Source organism: Melanerpes formicivorus, unplaced genomic scaffold (genome assembly GCF_026170545.1).
Source record: "Melanerpes formicivorus ecotype bairdi unplaced genomic scaffold, bMelFor1.0.p_v2 SCAF_12, whole genome shotgun sequence".
In the NCBI taxonomy this organism is placed as follows: domain Eukaryota; kingdom Metazoa; phylum Chordata; class Aves; order Piciformes; family Picidae; genus Melanerpes; species Melanerpes formicivorus.
In genome coordinates this window covers 21,487,603-21,508,605 of record NW_027142364.1, presented here as the reverse complement: position 1 = coordinate 21,508,605, position 21,003 = coordinate 21,487,603, and the positions used below count along the sequence as shown (strand labels likewise).

The 21,003-nt window shown below is 51.3% G+C and overlaps 1 protein-coding gene across 1 annotated transcript in view; it reads right to left on the bottom strand.

Annotated features, from left to right (window-relative positions):
* The window catches only part of MB21D2 (Mab-21 domain containing 2), a 71,059-nt gene that overhangs the window by 9,196 nt on the left and 40,860 nt on the right, over window positions 1–21,003 (bottom strand). The gene's annotated exons all lie outside the window — the stretch shown is intronic.

Sequence of the window (21,003 nt, the reverse complement as noted above, 5' to 3'; positions counted from 1 at the left end):
ATAGGTTGGATGCGATGATCTTGAAGGTCTCTTCCAGCCTGCTCTGGTCTACTCTATTCTGGAGTGCAAACAGCCTAATCAAAGTAAGAGTGTCTGAAAGTTGAAAGGCTATGAAAAATGAGGTGCTTCAGGGTATGAACAATATGAGTGATGAGGTCTGAGGGTGACTGGCAAGCAGAAGAGAAGGAAGAGGGGACAGAAAGGGTGCTCACAAGAACAGTTTGTTGCTCCACTCTGCTATGTCCGTATGGTGACCATCTTCTCAAGTGTGTGCAACATACAAAACTCCCCCTGGAGATGGCACAAGATGCCATTTATCCTGGAACTGCAATCCCAGAGATGCAATCTGCCAGGGCACAGATTGCTTTATCAGTTCCACCCTCTGGGACTGAGAGAGCACATTTGGCAAGGGCTGTGCAGGGTCTAGATGAGCCGTTTCTGCTCACACCCTCACAAAGCACTGCTAAGTGTTCAGCAAGATGCTCCACAGAGGGAGACCTACCAGGACTCATCTCCTGGATCTGCTTACAAAGTCACAACAGTGGGCACAAACCAGCTGGAGCTTCTTGAGCACTACTTGGAGAGGCTGTTCTGCCCTTATTTTCCTACTCCCTTCACTGTCACTGTGCTCCTTACAGAAGTGTAACAACCTCAGTGAGATACCTGACGTGTCCATCTGTCCTACCCTCCTGGCACAGGCAACTGCTGCTGACTGCTTTCAGGGGAAGAGCACAAGAGCAAGGAAAAGCAGAGCAGAATAAGTTTCCCTCTGCAACTTGAACACTTGAAGGTGTCCAGAGAAGGGCAACAAAGCTGGGGAGGGGCCTGGAGCACAGCCCTGGGAGGAGAGGCTGAGGGAGCTGGGGTTGCTTAGCCTGGAGAAGAGGAGGCTCAGGGCAGACCTTCTTGCTCTCTACAACTACCTGAAGGGGGGTTGTAGCGAGGAGGGGGTTGGTCTCTTCTCTTAGGCAACCAGCACCAGAACAAGAGGGCACAGTCTCAAGCTGCACCAGGGGAAGTTTAGGCTGGAGGTGAGGAGAAAGTTCTTCCCAGAGAGAGTTGTTAGCCATTGGGATGTGCTGCCCAGGGAGGTGGTGGAGTCCCCATCCCTGGAGGTGTTCAAGAGGGGATTGGATGTGGCACTTGGTGCCATGGTTTAGCTGTCAGGAGGTGTTAGGTATTAGGTTGGACTTGAAGATCTCTGAGGTCTTTTCCAACCTCGTTGATTCTAGGATTTCTATGAAAAATGGGGTGGTCAGCACTGGATGTCACACTAAAAGGCCATTTCTTCATGGATCTCTTCACAGTCCTTTGGGAAAAACTGGTCAACACTGATCCCACCACTTCACAAAGGACTTTGATGACAGTGGAAAAGAACAGGGGAAGTAGGGTAAGGACAGGTTGTAGAGGCTGTACAGGAAGAAAAAGTCCTCAGCCTCCCATCCCAGTCTGACACATCAGCACCAGGTGCCTCTCTCAGAAGAGATGTGGCGGCTCTCCAGTGATGAGCAAAGCCATTCCCTCTCAGACCCTGGCACACACTCTCCTCTTGTTCCAAGTCAGCCAGAGGGGCACATGTACACATTGGGCAGAACTTGACTTTGGGGTTGGAAAAACCCCACTTTGATTCCTCTGAAGGGTTTGCTGTTCTCAGTTACTGTCTGCTGTGTCTGCCTGTCCTCAAAGGGCTATGTTGCTGTGCCACTTTATGATGAGAGGACTGTGTCCAGAGGAAGAAAGATGCTGCAGGCAGTGGAACATCTCCCTGCTGAGGACAGGCTGAGGGAGCTGAGGGCTCTTTAGCTTGGAGCAGAGGAGCCTGAGGGTGACCTCATCCATGTTGATAAAGGTGTGCAGGGCAGTGGCAGGAGGATGAGGCAATGGGTGCAAGCCAGAGCCTAGAAGGTTCCACCTCAACATGAGGATGAATTTCTTCACTGTGAGGGTTCCAGAGCCCTGGAGCAGGCTGCCCAGAGAGATTGGGGAGTCTCTTTCTCTGGAGACATTCAAAACCTGCTGGATGAGTCCCTGTGTGACCTCCTCTAGTCCTCTATTAGAATAAACAAACCAAACGAGGTTGGAAGAGACCTTCAAGATCATCGTGTCCAACCCATCAACCAATCCAACCCACCTAAACAACTAACCCATGGCACCAAGCACCCCGTCAAGTCTCCTTCTGAACACCTTCAATGACGGCGACTCCACCACCTCCCCGGGCAGCCCATTCCAATGGGCAATCACTCTTTCTGTATAGAACTTCTTCCTAACATCCAACCTGAACCTCCCCTGGCGCAGCTTGAGACTGTGTCCTCTTGTTCTGGTGCTGGGTGCCTGGGAGAAGAGACCATCATCAGCCTGTCTACAACCTCCCTTCAGGTAGTTGTAGAGAGTGATAAGGTCACCCCTAAGTCTCCTCTTCTCCAGGCTAAGCAGCCCCAGCTCCCTCAGCCTCTCCTCACAGGGCTGTGTTCCAAGCCCCTCACCAACTTTGTTGCTCTTCTCTGGACTCGTTCCAGCAAGTCAACCTCCTTCCTAAACTGAGGGGCCCAGAACTGGACACAGTACTCGAGGTGTGGCCTAACCAGTGCAGTGTACAGGGGCAGAATGACCTCCCTGCTCCTGCTGGCCACAGTGTTCTTGATGCAGGCCAGGATGCCATTGGCCCTCTTGGCTGCCTGGGCACACTGCAGGCTCATGTTCAGCCTACCATCAACCAGCACCCCCAGGTCCCTCTCTGCCTGGCTGCTCTCAGCCACTCTGACCCCAGCCTGTAGCGCTGCATGGGGTTGTTGTGGCCAATGTGCAGAACCCGGCACTTGGATGTGTTCAATCTCCTGCCCTTGGACTCTGCCCATCTGTCCAGCCTGTCCAGGTCCCTCTGCAGAGCCTCTCTACCCTCCAGCAGATCAACTCCTGCCCCCAGCTTGGTGTTGTCAGCAAATTTACTGCTGATGGACTCAATGCCCTCATCCAGATCATCAATGAAGATGTTAAAGAGCACAGGGCCCAGCACTGATCCTTGGGGCACACCACTAGTGACTGGTTGCCAGCTGGATGTGGCACCATTCACCACCACTCTCTGGGCTCAGCCTCCAGCCAGTTCCTAACCCATCGCAGTGTGCTCCCGTCCAAGCCATGGGCTGACAGCTTGGCCAGCAGTTTGCTATGGGGGACGGTCTCAAAGGCCTTGCTGAGGTCCAGGTAGACTACATCAACAGGCCTCCCCACATCCACCAGGCGGGTCACCTGATCATAGAAGGAGATCAGGTTGGTCAGGCAGGACCTGCCCTTCCTAAATCCATGCTGGCTAGGCCTGATCCCTTGGCCATCCTGTAAGTGTTGTGTTATTGAACTCAGGATGACCTGTTCCATGATCTTGCCTGGCACTGAGGTCAGGCTGACAGGCCTGTAATTCCCTGGCTCATCCAACCGGCCCTTCTTATGGATGGGCACCACGTTGGCAGCTTCCAGTCCTCTGGGACCTCGCCAGTGAGCCAGGACTGCTGGAAAATGCTGGAGAGTGGCTTGGCCAGCTCATCTGCCAGCTCTCTCAGCACCCTAGGATGAATCCCATCTGGTCCCATGGACTTGTGGGGATCCAAGCTGCTAAGGAGAGTTCCAACCACCGCCTCATGGAACATAGGGAAACTGTGCAGCTCCCTGGCTCCTTCTGCTAGCTCTGCAGGCCAGCTGTCAGGAAGACGTTCTGCCCTTCTAGTAAAAATTGAGGCAAAGAAGGTGTTAAGTATCTCTGCCTTTTCCTTATCCTTGCTCTAGTGTTTGTGCTCCGGCAGGCGGGTTGGAGTGAATGATCTTTCAAGGTCCCTTCCAATCCCTAATGTTCTGTGAATGCCAGCACACCCTCAGCATGCTGCACATAACACAAGAGCCTCTATTGGGAATGCACTTTGAGCTGTTCTGCTAAGCATCCAGCTTACAGTTATCCAACAAGCTGGAAAAATCTCTCCTCAGCTGCTTAACTACTTGTTTTCTGCTCCTGTAGCACAGTTGTCACCTACAAAGGTAAGTCAGAGCAAACCACAACACTGATCTTCATGAACTGGGCCCGAGCCAGCACTGCCCATGCTCAGTGCCTGTCTAGTCTCTAACAGAGCAGCAGGAGGTTTGTCCTTGGATCAGAAATTCTTCACTAAATCATGCAGCAAATCTAAAACCTCGATGTGGAGTCTTCATGGCATCAAAGAGCCATAAGGTTGGATAACCACAGCTGTAATTGAATCTCACAGGCTTGATTTGCCCTTAGAATCCAGCAGGATTGGCTCCTGGGGTCAATGGAACAATCAGAAAGGCATCCTTCTCAAACACTCCCATTCTTTTCATCTGCCAATTCCCAAATATGTTTAGCTTTACACCATGGCACAGGTCAGAAAGAGGGGGAATGAAGGATGACTGCAGGGTGCCAGCCAAGCCCCAAGAGAGTGCATGGAACACAGCCTCACACAGGTTTATTTAGAGCAGGCCTGGTGATTCTGCATCTGGGTTGGGGCAATCCCAGGCCGGGCAGGGACTGGCTTGAGAGCAGCCCTGAAGAAAAGGACTTGGGGAGGAGAAGCTCAATAGGAGCCAGCAGTGAGCACTTGCAGCCCAGAGAGCCAAGCAGAGCCTGGGCTGCAGCAAGAGAAGCAGAGCCAGCAGGGCCAGGGAGGGGATTCTGCCCCTCTGCTCTGCTGAGACCACACCTGGAGTAGTGTGCCCAGTTCTGCAGCCTCTATTACAGCAAGGATCTGGAGGTGCTGGAATGAGTCCAGAGAAGGGCCATGAGGATGAGCAGAGGGCTGGAGCTGCTCTGCTGTGAGGACAGACTGAGACAGTTGGGGTTCAGTCTGGAGAACAGAAGGCTCTGAGGAGACCTTCTTGTGGCCTTCCAGTATCTGAAGGGGGCTCCAAGAAAGCTGGGGAAGGGTGTTTTAGGATGTTGGGTAGTGATGTGACTAGAAGGAATGGACCTAAGCTGTAGGAGGAGAGATTTGGATTAGATGTCAGGAAGAATCACAGAATTGTTTTGGTTGGGAAAGACCTCTAAGATCATCCAGTCCAACCATCAACCCAACATCACCACTGCCATTAAACCATGTCCCAGGTGCCACAGCCACACCTTTCCTGAATATCTCCAGGGATGCTAAGTTCTTCCCCATGAGGGTGGTGAGACACTGGCACAGGCTGCCCAGGGAGGTGGTGGAAGCCTCATGCCTGGAGGTGTTTCCAGCCAGGCTGGATGTGGCTGTGAGCAACCTGCTGTGTGTGAGGTGTCCCTGGCCATGGCATGCTCATCATTGTCTTTCTCTGTGTGAGGTGTCCACAGAAGCTGGGAAAAGCTCCAGCAGAAGCACTGCATGCAATCAGCTCTTCTGACAGCAGATGGCACGAATGCACCAGCGTGCCTGGGCTGCGGAGCTCAGCTGGCCCTGGGGATTTGTAAGCACAGAGAAAAAGAACCGTTCAAAACAAAAGGCTCGAAGAGTTCTCACACTGCAGCATGGGCAAGGGAGGAAGCTCCACGCAGGCACACAAACATCTTTCTGCACCACCTGCTAGGGTTTACAGCAAAGAGGATGTCAGCTCTGCCACAATTATCACTACAAGAGCAAAGAGATCTCCAGGACCAGATTTGGTACATAATTTTTGTCTAGCATGTGCCATTAAGTCCTCTGATAACACACAAGGTACAGGGTGGGAGCAAGACCCCACTTTAGGAGGGGACAAGCCAGAAGACAGCCACCAAACCTGTCTACAAATCCTATTTAATGCCAGATTTCCAGCTTGTGATGACCGAAGGGAAAGGCCAGCATTTTGCCCAAGCCATCTGCACAGGGCTCCTTTTGTGTCATTTCTCTCTGGAGCATTTGTGCCACCTTAGAGAGCAGCATTACTGAGCAGACACTGAGCACCACGGCTCCAAAGCAGAACAATTGCTGTTTATAGAAGCCCTGTTCAGAAGTTATTGCTGATGCATTTTAATAAGTCGTGAAAAGGGCAGAGCTGGGGGGGGTGTGTGAATCACTGCAGGTAAATTTAGTTCAAAATGTAGGATTTTGCTGTCTCTTCATCACTGAAAAGCAAGCAAACATGCACCTGCACACACACACACTGAAGCAGCTCCTACATTCAGTGGAAGCAGATACCTTGGTTTAAGGACACAGCCTTCCAGAACTCAAGGTGAAGGTGAAACCAACACCCAACTAATCAGCTTCCCTTATTTGTTTCCATCCTCAGAAGGGAGCAAATGCAACAAAAGCAATCCAGGAGGATTCTTGTGGTGGTTTTAGAACAGAATAGAATAGACCAGAGCAGGTTGGAAGAGACCTTCAAGATCATCACATCCAAAACCACCTAATCAACTAACCCATGGCACCAAGCACCCCATCCAGTCCCCTCCTGAACAGCTCCAGGGATGGGGACTCCACCACCTCCCCGGGCAGCACATCCCAATGGCCAATGACTCTCTCTGTTAAAGTTCAGTTACAGATTTTGAGCAGAAAAGTAGAAAAGAAAGAAATCACAATCGGGTGTAAAAAGGGAAACAAAAGTTAAAGTTCCACCCCCCTCCCCCAGCATTAACAGCTGTGAACATTTGCCAAAGCATCTGGGATGAGGGAGCATCAAAGGAATAAACCCAAGCACCCTTGGGGCCCTCAGTTTGGGAAAGATGTTGACTTGCTGGCATGTATCCAAAGAAGGGCAACAAAGCTGGGGAGGGGTCTGGAGCACAGCCCTGTGAGGAGAGGCTGAGGGAGCTGGGGTTGCTTAGCCTGGAGAAGAGGAGGCTCAGGGCAGACCTTCTTGCTCTCTACAACTACCTGAAAGGAGGTTGTAGACAGGTGGGGGTTGGTCTCTTCTCCCAGGAAACCAGCACCAGAACAAGAGGACACAGTCTCAAGCTGTGCCAGGGGAGGTTCAGGCTGGAGGTTAGGAAGAAACTCTTCATAGAAAGAGAGATTGGCCATTGGGATGTGCTGCCCAGGGAGGTGGTGGAGTCCCCATCACTGGAGATGTTTAGGAATAGACTGGATGGGGTGCTTGGTGCCATGGTTTAGTTGATTAGATGGTGGTGGGTGACAGGCTGGACTCTGTCTCAGAGGTCTCTTCCAACCTGGTTCATTCTATTCTAAAGATATTTCAAAGCAGCTATGGCAAGCAAGGTGTTAGTAATGCTGCCACAGAGCCCACTGTAGCACTGTGCCAAGCTAACAGCCATCAGCTCTCAGGGGGATGCTTGGCAGCTCCTCTGAACACTTCTGAAGCTGCATTTAAATAGCTATTGTCCCACCCACACCTCAGCTGTAAGCTAAAATAAAAATTAACTAGAAACCTTAATGGATGACAAAGATGTATTGCTCATCAGCAGAGGCACCTCAGAACACCTCTCACCTTGGAGACACTGCTCAGAGGCTCTCACGGGAGATACTGCTGGAGTACCTCCCTTGATGGCTCCAGGCAAATGCACAGGGACCTTGACTGAGTGGACAGATGGGCAGAGTCCAGCAAGATGACATTTAACAAATCCTAGTGCTGGGTGCTGCACTTTGGCCACAACCACCCCATGCAGAGCTACAGGCTGGGGTCAGAGTGGCTGAGAGCTGCCAAACAGAGAGGGACCTGGGGGGGCTGGCTGACAGCCAGCTGAACATGAGCCAGCAGTGTGCCCTGGTGGCCAAGAAAGTCAATGGCATCCTGCTCTGCATCAAGAATAGTGTAGCCAGCAGGAGCAGGGAATTCATTGTGCCCTGTGCTCAGCACTGGTTAGGACACACCTTGAGTCCTGTGTCCAGTTCTGGGCTCCTCAGTTTAAGGACATTGAGACTCTTGAAGGTGTCCAGAGAAGGGCAACAAAGCTGGGGAGGGGTCTGGAGCACAGCCCTGGGAGGAGAGGCTGAGGGAGCTGGGGTTGCTTAGCCTGGAGAAGAAGAGGCTCAGGGGAGACCTTATTGCTCTCTACAACTACCTGAAGGGAGGTTGTAGCCAGGAGGGGGTTGGTCTCTTCTCCCAGGCAAGCAGCACCAGAACAAGAGGACACAGTCTCAAGCTGTGCCAGGGGAAGTTTAGGCTGGAGGTGAGGAGAAAGTTCTTCACCTTGAGAGTTGTTAGCCCTTGGAACGTGCTGCCCAGGGAGGTGGTGGAGTCATCTACCATAGGATTTAGTTCCCAAAACAATTTCTCTCTTCTCACTTCTGCTCCCTGGGAGGAGAGACCAGCTTGCTTCTGCCTGACCTTGGCTGCATTGCTATGGCTAAGTCTAATGTCCCTCTGCTCCTTTCTCTTCTCCCTTTTGTACAGGGAGAGGCAGAGAGGGAGTGGCTAGTGGCTTCCCCTGGTCCTTAGCCAGGGGGCTTCTTGTGCTGGTTATTAATTGCAAATATCTGTAAATATTGCACATTCTGTGTAGTTTGTGCATTTCATTCCATTGTAGTTCTGCCTGTAAATACAGCTTTCATTTGCTTCCAGCTGAGCTGGTCTGGCAAATGTAATGTTAGGGGGGAGGGAAATTTCAACCCACCACACTCAGTATGGCAAATCCTGCCTGGACACATTCCTGTGTGACCTACTCCAGATGATCCTGCCCTGGCAGGGGGGCTTGGACTAGATGATATTTTGAGGTCCCTTCCAACCCCTAATGTTCTGTGCTAAGTTCACCCAGGGTAGGATGTAGGGTGTCCTGTCATGTTCTCCTTTCTCCCACAACCCATCCTCTGCCAGAAGAGAGGGAGGTAGATGGGATAACTCTGAATCTCCATACCCATTTCCCCATTCCAACCCAGTTAGAAAGGGAAGGGGTGGTGCACAGAGCATGCTTGTCTGACTGCTGGGGCTGGGCAGTGTGGAGGGCAATCACCTCTTGCAAGGGGGCTGGGTGGAGGGGCAGTTTACAGACCACAGGAGGAAATCCTCTCCTTTGGGGAAGTCAGGGTAGCAGGGACACACCTGCAACACAGCAGGGGAACCAGGGAAAGTGATCTAAGAGGCAGAAGAGCCTTCCCGTGGCCACCAAGCTTGCAGATTCCCTGAGGAATAAGCACTGAATCCAACGGAGAGCACTCTGGGTTTAAAGCAAAACCCTGGCCGTCCAGAAGACACAGGCAGGGTTTGAGCATCAAAGAGCAAGGCTCCCTGACCCGCTCCATTTGATGCTCACTCTACCAAGGGTAAGATGAGCTGGGCATGCAGCAGAGAGGAGCCAGGGACTGCAATTCAGAGGCATGCTTTTGGAAGCCCAGAGGCTGAGATTAGAGTTTGTGCAAACAGAAGAAACAAATGTGGAAACAAGTGAAGCAAAGACTGCTTAAGGCAGAGAGGGAATGCAGGAAGTGGGCTTCGGGGAAGCCTGTGTTGCTAAAGAGCAGTTGCTTGATTGCATTAAGGACAAGTGCTGGGAGATGGCTGCCTGCCTCTCTCACCTGCTCGAGATGCTTAGCATGTAAATGGCCATGGTTCAGTGAGCTCCCCAACCACAGCTGCATTCCTCACACAAGGGTTTAAGTGACAGCAGTCTCTCTCACTTCCCCCTTCTGCTCAGCTAAGCCGACCTGAATACGTGGCCACCAGGAAAGCCTTGCATCCTTTGCCAGCCAAAGCACTCTTCCTGGGGTCCAGAGGCTGCTCTGCCAACTCTTCTCTTCCAAAGCTGCAACGGTGGCTCATGGATGGGCATGGTCCATGGAAACACGGAGGGAACAAAGGGCCTATTGCTGCCTTTGCCCCCAGGCTGCCAGACTGCATTTCTAGACTTCCTTCCTCTGCTCAAGCAAAGCTGGGATCCTCACAGCATCACCTACTGGCCCCAGAAGCCAGAACTTTAATGAAAGCATTGCTCTTGATTAAAACCAGAAAACAAACAAACCAAACAGACAACACTCCACCCACACCCCCAGAAAAGCCCCAAGGCAATCGTGAGCTAGCATCACTGCAGAGCATTCAACTGGTATTTCACCCCCTGCAGTGGAGAATGGCAGGGGCACACCACAACGTGCTCCTGCTCAGCTGAAAAGCACCTTGGCCCCTGACTCCTGGGGGCAAAGACGGCGTGTGAGGGTGGAGAGCCAGCTCTGCTGCTGCCACCACAGCAGCACGGCATGCCAGCAGCCTCCAGTCCAGCAGGGGAAGAGATGTTTTACCCCTGCTCTGTGGCCGCAGTGCCTGTCTCCGCTGACTGCTCTGCGGTCACTGCTGCAGCCCCTGCAGGTCCCAGGCGAGGTCTGGGGCAGCCAAGCCCCCCCCGCCGTGGGCTGCGTGCTTGCTCTTCTCCTGTCTTACTGTCTTTTAAAAGCTGCTCAGCCGAAGGGGGGAGAAGAAGAATCAATAGATAGAGGCGTTGCAATCTCTTGGGAGTATCTTAAGAGCCTGGCTTTCAGCTATTTTCAGCAAATTAGCGTGGGGCTCTTACAGCCTCGCTCCTGCTCTCTGCGAGGTGAAAGCAGGACCACCGCCAGCTCCGTGACTCACGCAGATACACTGAAGCAAACATAAACCAAGCTGCCTGCTTGCTCTTTCCCAGGGCTTATTCACACCCCTCACAACTATTTGATCTGCCTGCTCCAGCGCATCCCAAGCTGCTGAATGAGAACAAGCAGGGCTGGGGCTGGTCTGAGGTAGCTCCCACACAGAGTCGCTGGCAGAGTTTGAGCCAGCTCTCAAACTCCCAAGTGCAGAGAGGGAGGAAAATGGAGACCTGTCTGCACTTCTGAGCCAGCAGCTATCAACAGCCCCTGCCGGGTGGGCAGCAGTGACTGGCGTGCTTTGTTATGAGCCACTTTCGGCTATGACACAGGGGAAGATCTGCTCACGGCCATCACCTCCACATACAAACCCAACAGACACCCACAGACCTGTGCCTCTCAGAGCCTCCAAACCCTGAGCCTCTGACAGGAGTTTGCATTGCACTCAGCCCCTGGCGCTGAGGAAAGCTACGCTGGGGGTGCTTGACAAGCGCTCAGCGCTGGGCCACGCTGCCAGTTCTTACTTGTCTCCTGTGCCTTTGTGCTGAAGATCCCAGCTTCTGGAGCCTAGGCAAAAGTCCCAGCTTAAGTTTATGAAAGGAAATGAGCAATTCCCATCCATCACAGCTGCAAATAACCAAAAATACCCTGAAGGAGATTAGGCTCAGAAAGATTAAAAAAGCTGAAGAAAACAGAAGAGGAACAAAAATACACCAAGAGCTTTTATTTTTAGAGGCCGGCTCACAGCTCCTGAGTGCCTCAAGTTTAGCAGCCCAGCTCACTGCTCCTCCCCTTGAGGTCCCCCTTGCATGTCTGGCAGCAGCCCTCTACAAGTTTACCAGGTAAAACAGAACTCATTTGTGCTCATAAGGGGAGGTGGAGAGGTGGCTAAGAAAGGGATGGAAGGATCCTATGTGTTGGTCCCTAGGACACTGATATCTTGAGGAAAACACTGCAAAGAGATCTGCCTGCAGCCCTTCGGATGACAAGAGCAAAGCAGCTTCTTCCCAGGCCATCCCTCCTCTCCTCTACAAAGCAAGGATGCAGTGCATCTTTTCCCACCACCTAATGGTGCATGGCTCACTCTGATCTGCTAGGTTCCCACTTTCCCAGCAGGATCTGCTGGATCTTCTAATCTTCACAGAAAACAGCCAGTTAAAACAGACCTCAAAGACCATCCAGTCCAGCCTTCAACCCAGTTTAGGGTCAATCCTAACCCCTGTCCCTAAGCACCAGGTCCACACACTGCTTGAACACCTCCAGGTGCACAGAACAGCAGCAATGTGCACTTGATCTGAGTTAGAAATGCCACAGAGAGCATGGGCAAAAGGCTCTGCTACAGGGACCACTGCCTGCCTGCCAGGGCCTGCAGAGCAGCACAATGTCCTTGCCAGGGAGGTAGCAAGTGGCTCCTAGAGGGGCTGGAGAGCCCTTACTTGCTCACTGGCATTACTGCTAGGCTCCTTGCTTGCTTCCCTGCTCAGTATGAGTCAACCATTCCCACCAGAGTGCCCCACTTGCTCTGCTGGGACACCTAGGAAGAAGCAAAGTGGGACTGGAATGCCAGCTGAGCTCAGCAGGTATCCCAAGGCAGCACACAGACCAGTGTAGCCATACACCAGCTCCAGCAGCATATTGTCTTCCTCTCCAGCTGCTGCCACAGGTCTTATAACCCCTCTCCATGTTGGGCAAGGCTCTCCCCACACCTTTGCAAACCTCCAGCCTTCTCCATCTTCAGCTGGATGTCCCAGAACATGCCCTGGGACACCAACCAAAAGAAGGGGACAAGCTCATGCCCACTTCACCCAGCTTTCAGGGCTGGAAGCCATTTGCTGATACCCAGAGTGCAGCAGGAGAAAACCTCTGCAATGCCATGCTGCAACACCAACAGCTGCAGCCCTCATTGCTGTGTGAGGATTATCCTCCTCTGACCCCCCTCCAGCTCAGTAATCTGCCCACCCCACTCCACAGGCTGGCACAGGGCCAGACTCCTCTGCCTCCAATCTCCATTACTCCATCTGTCCAAGCCCTGGCCTTTCTCAGCACTCAGCTGATGCATCAGGGGCACAGTCACTCAGCTCCAGACCCTCTCACAGAAGGCTTCCCTAGGGAACACAATGCTCCTTGAGACCATTCATCTCTCTTTTCTCCCCATCTCTGCACACAAGGAGAGCCAAGAGCCTCACTGCCTCGCTATTTTTGCACCCAGGCTGACTGTCCTCTGCCTTTGCCATTGAAGATGCCTGACATAGCAGACAGTCCAGCTCCTGGCATTTGGTTACCTTCCAGGCTCTCTGCTTAGCTTCCATCCAGTGATAACAGCTCCCTGCCAAGAAACTTAGTTGTCAAGGAGACCTCTCTCAAACAACAGTTGGGCAAAAGCTGTGTTATTATCTAGGGTAGCACATCTCCAAGGTAGAGCACTCAGGTTAACTGCCTGCGAGCTCTGCCTCGGTTAAAATGCAGGCACAAAGACAGAGGAGAAAGCCAAAATGGAGCTGGCAGCATAAGCAAGCCCCAGAGTTCATCATTTCAGATAAGTACAGGATGCTTTGGAGGCAACACAGAGGTCAGAGAGGCTTGTGCTCCTCCTGGTGCTAGGGCTCAGCCTCCCCCTCGCTCTCCCACAATGATTTGATAATTCAGATTCCATCCGAAACTCCAAAGCAGCACATCCTAGCCTTTCACTAACACTGACTCTGCCTCCTCTGGGAGCTGCCCATTTCAAGTGGCAATATTTAGCCTGGAAACAGGTGAAAGAGGAAGCACCTCTATGGAGGGAGCACCAGAGCAGACAGCTGGGTCAGGACTGGTGCTCAGCAGAGGGCTGGCAAATGCTCCCTACGGAAAGGTGGGGCCGAAGGGCACGCAGAGAGTTTCACCTTGTCAATACTATGCTCTAGCTCCTGCAGCATTTCTTCCCAGTTTTGGTATAAGACAATGAAAGCTGTTTGTTTGTTTTCCCTTTGTCTCTGTGTGGTGTGTTGAAATTATCCCCCAACTCACTGGGGGAAAACTACCCCCAGACCAAAAATTGCTCAGGCGGCTTTGGAAGCAAATGAAGCTCTGTTTACAAGCAAACTAAAACCTGGAAATAGGAAATGCACTGAATATGTACAAGACAAACAATATATGTACAATGTAGATACCTATTGACAATTTATAAGCACCACAGAAGCTCCTCAGACCCACCTGGGACAGAGGATTTGTTCACCTCCTCCTCCACTCCCTCCCTCCCTCCTGTTACCTCATGCAATAGACAAAACAGACCATGAGAAAGAGAGGAAAGTTGCAAGCAGAAGCAACAGAGGATGAAAAGAGAGAGGAGAAAACTGTTTATACCACTACTCTACATCCCATTAACAAGCCAATGAATTATATAGACCTTATCATTATTTTCCTTTGGTATCTAATGGTGCTTCAGTTTACTTTGTCTTTGCAGTCAGGGACTAGGCTAAAGTTCCCTCTTCAAACTGAGAGCTTCTCTTCTCTCCATTTCCTTCACCAGAGACTGTGTTAACTAGGGGGAAGAAGTTTGCCACTTCCAGCCCTGCTTCCTTACCAACAGAGCTGCCCCACAGGGGCATTACTAGATGCCAGAAACCTCACCAAGACTGAAGGAGCAGCCAGAAACAAAGACTGCATATAGGAAGAGTTACCCTGCATGTGATCTTCAGAAGCAGCCTGAACTGAAGCAGCAGCAGGCAAGCAAGGTATTTGCAAAACTACCAGGTGTCAGCTGAGCTATTTCTAATTGTCTGAAGTGACAGCTCCTGACAGCACAGAGGTAATCTTTCATCTCTCCAGAGGAGTTGCAGAGGTAGGAGACATTTCCCAGCACGGGGGAAAAAGCTGAGCTGGGAAATCAGGCTGCACATCACAGAGTGGGAACCATTTTAGAGGCCACAAGCACCCCACACAACACACAGCATTATTTGGTGCAGCCTCTTCCATGCAAAAGACCTAAACCCAGCAACTGGTGAGGCAGGAAAGTCAGAGAGAGGCAGCCTGTGCCAGAGGACTGGAAGGGAATGAGGAGCTGATGTTATGGCTTCAGCCAGGGATTGAAGACTCCATAATTAATTATTTGCTCTACACTAGCCATGAGTGAGGGGGAAAGTACCAAGTTTTGTAGCTCCATCCTCTAGGTAAAGCAAACCTGATTGTAGAATCAATAAGGTTGGAAAAGACCTCAGAGATCATGCAGTCCAACCTGGCACCCAACACCTCATGACTACTAAAGCATGGTTCCAAGTGCCACATCCAATCCCCTCTTGAACACCTCCAGGGATGGGGACTCCACCACCTCCCTGGGCAGCACATTCCAATGGCCAATTACTCTTTCTGGGAGCATCTTTCTCCTCACCTCCAGCCTAAACCTCCCCTGGCACAGCTTGAGACTGTGTCCTCTTGTTCTGCTGCTGGTTGCCTGGGAGAAGAGACCAAGCCCCACCTGGCTACAACCTCCCTTCAGGTAGTTGTGGATGTAAAGGAATGAAACTCAAAGAACTCTGAAAATGAAGTTGAGAGTTCCATTCTCACACCACCTTTGTGCTCAGTCTCCTACTATCACAAACACCTAGAGAATTAAGCTTCTCATGCAGTTCATCTGGTAGATGAAATTCAGCACCAGTTTATCACACAGAAAATGCTTTCCTGAAGAACCTTTCACTAAAAGACAAGAAAGCATCAGCCAGTAAATTGGCAAAGCCTTTTGACTGGATACATTCATTGAAATCCAAGGGCTGAATTCACAGGCTCACAGGATGCTAGGGGTCGGAAGGCACCTCTGGAGATCTTCCAGTCCAACCCCCCTGCCACAGCAGGAGCAGAGAATCCAGCACAGGTCACTCAGCAACACATCCAGACAGGGCTGGAAAGTCTCCAGAGAAAGACTCCACAACCTCTCTGGGCAGCCTGCTCCAGGGCTCTGGGACCCTCACAGGGAAGAAGTTCTCCTCATGTTGAGGTGGAACCTCCTGTGCTGGAGTTTCCATCCATTGCTCCTTGTCCTATCACAGGCACAAGTGAGCAGAGCCTGTCCCTGCCCCTTCCTTCCTGACCCCCAGCCCTCAGATATTGATAGACATTGATCAGATCCCCTCTGTCTTCTCCTCTTCAGACTAACCAGCCCCAGGGCTCTCAGCCTCTCCTCCCAAAGCAGTGCTCCAGTCCCTCAATCATCCTTGTAGCCTTCTGTTGGACTCTCTCCAGTAGATCCCTGCCTCTCTTGAGCTGGGGAGCCCAGAACTGGATGCAGTATTCCAGTCCAAGAGAAGTGTGCTGGTGGTGGTGCCTGGGGAATCCAGCTGGAAGAGCAAAACTGTCTGTTTTGCAGCATGCAATGGGGAAGTCTTAATCTGGACTGATTATCAGATCCCCCTCTCAGTCTTGTCCTCTTCAGACTAACCAGCCCCAGGGCTCTCAGCCTCCCCTCACAAAGGCAGTGCTCCAGTCCCTTCAGCATCGCTGTAGCCCTCTGTTGGACTCTCTCAAGTCCCTCCTGAACTGAATTCAGAGTACAAGGTGAAACCACAGTAAAATTTTAAGCCAAGAAAACCCAACCCAAACTATTTGTTTTTCTTTTAGGAAAGATTGGTCACGACATCCTCAAGCTTCCCACCCACCAAGGTGCATTCAGGATCTCTGCCAAACTGTGCAAACTCCCCAGGTTATCACACTGGGAGGCACTTTGTGCTCTCAGCAGCCTGGTGAGTGCATGGTGGTTCCTTCAAGCCAGCTGGCATGTTCCTATCCTGGGAAAATGGGTTCATGACTCAGCACCAAAAAACCCCCATGTTTGCTCCAGTGGTGGGCGACTGGAGGCCCCAGGATTAGTAATGAGTGGAGGGAGAAACTAACTTTAGTGTGGAGAAAGCAATTCCAGAAGTGTGACTCCAATAAAATCCTGGGTCTTAGGGGGAAACAAAAAGTAAGTAAATGAACAGTCAAAGTTTGTCTTCCTCTGAGCTAAATTCTGTGCTCATTAAATATGAAGTGAATCCACAGAGCAGTACAGGTAGGCATCCATCACAAGCAGGAGTATGCACATCCTGAAATGTGACTTCCTTTTAAGTTGAAACCAAAGCATAAACCTCTGAAATTATTCACAAGAGGAAGAATCTAAAAATATTTCAGGTAGTTGGGCACAGGAATGGCAAATAGCAAAACAGGACAAGCATCTGAAAACAAGCAAACAGCCCAGAACAATCATCATCATCAAGTGCTCTGCTCCAGAAAAGAAACATCACATCTTGGGGGCTCTCCTTTGCAATGGAAAACTGAGGCAAAGCAGTTTTGTGAGCTGCTTCCTTCAGACAGGAAAGGATCAAAGGGCTTTGCTCTATCAGGTGCTTGAACAGCCCAGCTCCTGGCCTCTGCATTCCAGAGCAGGATGCTCTCTTGACTCAAAGGCCAAACTGTTGGCCCTGAGCGGCAGAGGCAAGCTTCTCCCCCTTGTAAAGCGGTGGAGCTTACATCCAAACCAAACACACACAAACCTCAAGACAAACATCATCAAGTGCTCTGCTCCAGAAAAGAAACATCACATCTTGGTGGCTCTCCTTTGCAATGGAAAACTGAGGCAAAGCAGTTTTGTGAGCTTCTCCCTTCAGATGGGAAAGCATCAAAGGTTTTTGCAATGGCTTTGCTTTATCAGGTGCTCGAACAGCACAGCTCCTGGCCTCTGCCTTCCAGAGCAGGATGCTCTCTCGACTCAAAGGCCAAACTGTTGGCCCCGAGCAGCAGAGGCAAGCTTCTCCCCCTTGCAGAGCAGTGGAGCTCCCTCTTCCTTTGCTTTTACTCGTGGGAGAGGTGGTGTCCATGCAGATGGACAGCAGTGGGATCCCATCCAGCAGGACCGGAAACCCACGGCCAGGCTTGGCTGCCCCAACACGCACGGCACAAAGGCAAACAAGCTGGAACCCAGCCTGCAGCACTCTGCCAAAGCTGTTTGCCAGGGGGAAATCCCAAAAGGCTCTGGCCTGGAGCCAAGGACGTGAGGGGAGAGACAATTAAGGAGTCCATCTGAAGCTGACCGAATTTCCTTCTCCTCCAATTGCTATGCAGGGTCTTCAGGACTGATGGGAAGTAGCTACAGGCCTTCCTGTGAAACAGGTATCAGAACAAGGATCACAGAATCCAACAGTTATTGAGGCTGGAAAAGACCTCTGAGATCATCTAGTCCAGCCTATGACCTAACACCACCACATCAGCTAAACCATGCCACCAAGTGCCACAGCCAAGCTTTTCTTAAGCACCTCCAGTGATGGTGACTCCACCACCTCCCCGGGCAGCACACCCCAGTGCCCAACCAGCCTCTCTGTGAGGAAGTGCTTCCCAGTATCTATCCTGGCACAGCCTCACACCATGCCCTCTTGTCCTGTCACTAGTTGCTGGGGAGAAGACAATTTAGTGGGACCTCCTTTGGAGAATGGAGCAGAAATATCTGTGAAGGTGTCTTAACCTCCTTGTTTCCATGCAGGAATGGCCACATAAACCACCATGACATGCAAATTCCTGAAGCATTCCATAGTTTTGCTGAGGGAGCTGGGGCTGCCCAGCCTGGAGAAGAGGAGGCTCAGGGGAGACCTTCTTGCCCTCTACAGCTCCCTGAAAGGAGGCTGTAGCCAGAAGAGGGTTGGTCTATTCTCCCAGGCACCCAGCACCAGAACAAGAGGACACAGTCTCAAGCTGCACCAGGGGAAGTTTAGGCTGGAGATGAGGAGAAAGTTCTTCAGAGTTGTTAGCCATCGGCATGTGCTGCCCAGGGAGGTGGTGGAGTCACCATCCCTGGAGGTGTTCAGAAAGGGACTGGATGTGGCACTTGGAGCCATGGTTCAGTAGTCATGAGGTGTTGGGTGACAGGTTGGACTGGATGATCCTTGAGGTCTCTTCCAACCTTATTGATTCTATGATTTCCTTGAGAACAAAGCTGACAGCTCCTGTGCACCTTAGCAACACATAGCATGAGCAGGCAGCACCAGATAAGGACTTACAAAGATGTGGTACAGAGACAGACACAGGGCAGCTGGTTCAGGATTACAAAAGAAAGGACTGGATTTCCCCTAGAGCAGGAAAGGATCCAGGCAATCTGAGTAATTCCTGATCCTGGGAAGTGCAACAAACCCAGAGCTTGCTATCCACAGCTCACACCAGGGTTTGGCCCCCTCTGCTCAAAAAAAAATAGCCTTCAGACAGGAAGAGATGAGGCAGGGACACCAAGCAAAACCAATTAGTACACTCCAGCCAGGAGGCAGAATTATCCTCATCATTAGTGATGTGCTGGATTTCAGCTGCAGATGAAGGCTGCAAACTTTGCCAGAAAGGGAAGAGAAAAAGAAATGAAAATAAAAGAAAGAAAATAATCAGCTTCAGGGCTTCCAGGAGGCCAACCCCACCCCACAAGGTTAGGTTTGTTTGACAAACCAAGCACACTACAAACTGCCTTTTCTCTTGTCCCTCTTCACTGGGGATTTTCAGGGTTGAATTTCTTTCCCTGTTTGTGGTTTCCTGAAGAGATTCCAGGGGAGGCACTGACTTTCTTTGCCTTCGGTGAGCTTGCTTCTCCCAGCCACCTTTTACAAGCCCTGGAGGAGTTGAATGTTCTTCCTCTTTTAAGTTAATTGAGTTGGGCTGAATGAGCAAAAAGATAATCAGCAGAGCACCAGCATGTTCTCAGGGATCAAAGATCCAGAGGGGTGGGGGGGGGGGTGGGGGGGCAGAAACGAAGAGCTGAAGAGGATGTGGCAGATGCAGCCCCTGCACTCAACACATCACTGTCATGAGATGCCTCCAGCCTCTCTTCACAAGGCTTTTCATGCTCAATGTGTATGTGCAGGCAAACACCAATCCTATTCCTTGGGATGCAGAGCAAGTAGCAAGCCCCAAATAGCTCTACTAACATCTATGAGGTTTCTCCAGGAGTAAGGCACAACTCAGTGAGAGCAAGGACATCAAACATAGCCTATAGCAAGCCTGGAGCTCTCCTTCCCCGGATCAATTTATTAATTTCTCCTGTGCTGGTGATTATAAAGAGGATGAAGGGGATGGGGGAGACAGAGACAAGGCCCTTGTGTGCCATGAAATTAAATGCACAGCAGCAGCCATCATTAATGATGCATTATGGAGTAACAAAGGGAGCCCTGCTGATTGACAGTCCCTAACAAGTTGTGTATAATAAACACTTTTCTCTAGACAGAACGTTCCTGATTATGGGATATGTTCCCCCTCATGTTACTGACGGATGCATTGTGACAGACACACCCCACTTGAAAGGGGAGAGACACCCAAAACAAAAGGAGGATTGACTGGGAGATGCCTGACTGAAGGAGCCACGAGGCCACCTTGCTAGTCCTGTGCGGAGCGAAACCCACGAGTCGCAGAAGGCATGCAGGGAAACAAACAGCTGCCAAAGAGTGAAGATAGGGCAAAATATCATCCAGTGACACCAAAACAAACTCTTCAGCTGCCAATATAGATGCTCTGAATTCAGCTTCCTCAGCACAGGATGGGAGCCAAGTTCTCTAAATGGAGAGGTACTAGCGTAGAGGCTTGGTTCCCTACATAGAATCATACAATTGTCAGGGTTGGAAGGGACCTCGAGGATCTGCCAGTTCCAACCCCCTGCCATGGGCAGGGACACCTCACACCACAGCAGCTTGCTCACAGCCACCTCCAGCCTGGCTGCAAACACCTCCAGGCAGGAGGCTTCCACCACCTCCCTGGGCAACCTGTGCCAGGCTCTCACCACCCTCATGGGGAACAACTTCTTCCTAACATCCAATCTGAATCTCTCCATTTCTAGTTTTGTTCCATTCCTCCCAGTCCTATCACTCCCTGACATCCTCAAAAGTCCCTCCCCAGCTTTCTTGTAGCAAAGTATCTTAAGATACTGGAAGGCCACAAGAAGATCTCCTCAGAGCCTTCTCTTCTCCAGATTGAAGAGCCCCAACTCCCTCAGTCTGTCCTCAGAGCAGAGCAGCTCCAGCCCTCTGCTCATCCTTGTGGCTCTTCTCTGGACACCTTCCAGCATGTGCAGATCATTCCTGTGTCCCTCACCAGCTTCTGCCTAAGGTAGCCTGCTTAGCTGCTGTAGCAGCTCTGCACAACCACATACTAAACAGAGTGTCCCAAGAGCAGAGACAGGCTCCTTGCCTTCTCGCAGCACCAGCCTGGCTTAGGGCTTGATGAACCTGATCTGGAGCTTCAGCACTTAACCAAAACTGCTTGCTCTGAACTAGCTATAAATCCAGCCAGCTCATGCTAACATTCCTGACCCACAGGAACTCACTTGCCCTTAACAGTCTGAGTGCTTCTCTCCCCCCATGACTCAGTGCAATTGCTGTTAGGTCCTTCTGCACCCCACCAGCAATACTCTTCTATACTCCCTGTCTGATTCCAGTGATTAGAGGCTGCACAAAGCTCATGAAGGTCCATGGATGGGAGAGATCCTAGAAGTCACTACTGACAGGGCTCAAGCCACAGCCACTGAAAGAAGGTTTGAGCTGCACAGGCAGAGTCTATCAGAAGTGCAGCTCAAGCAGAAGGCTGT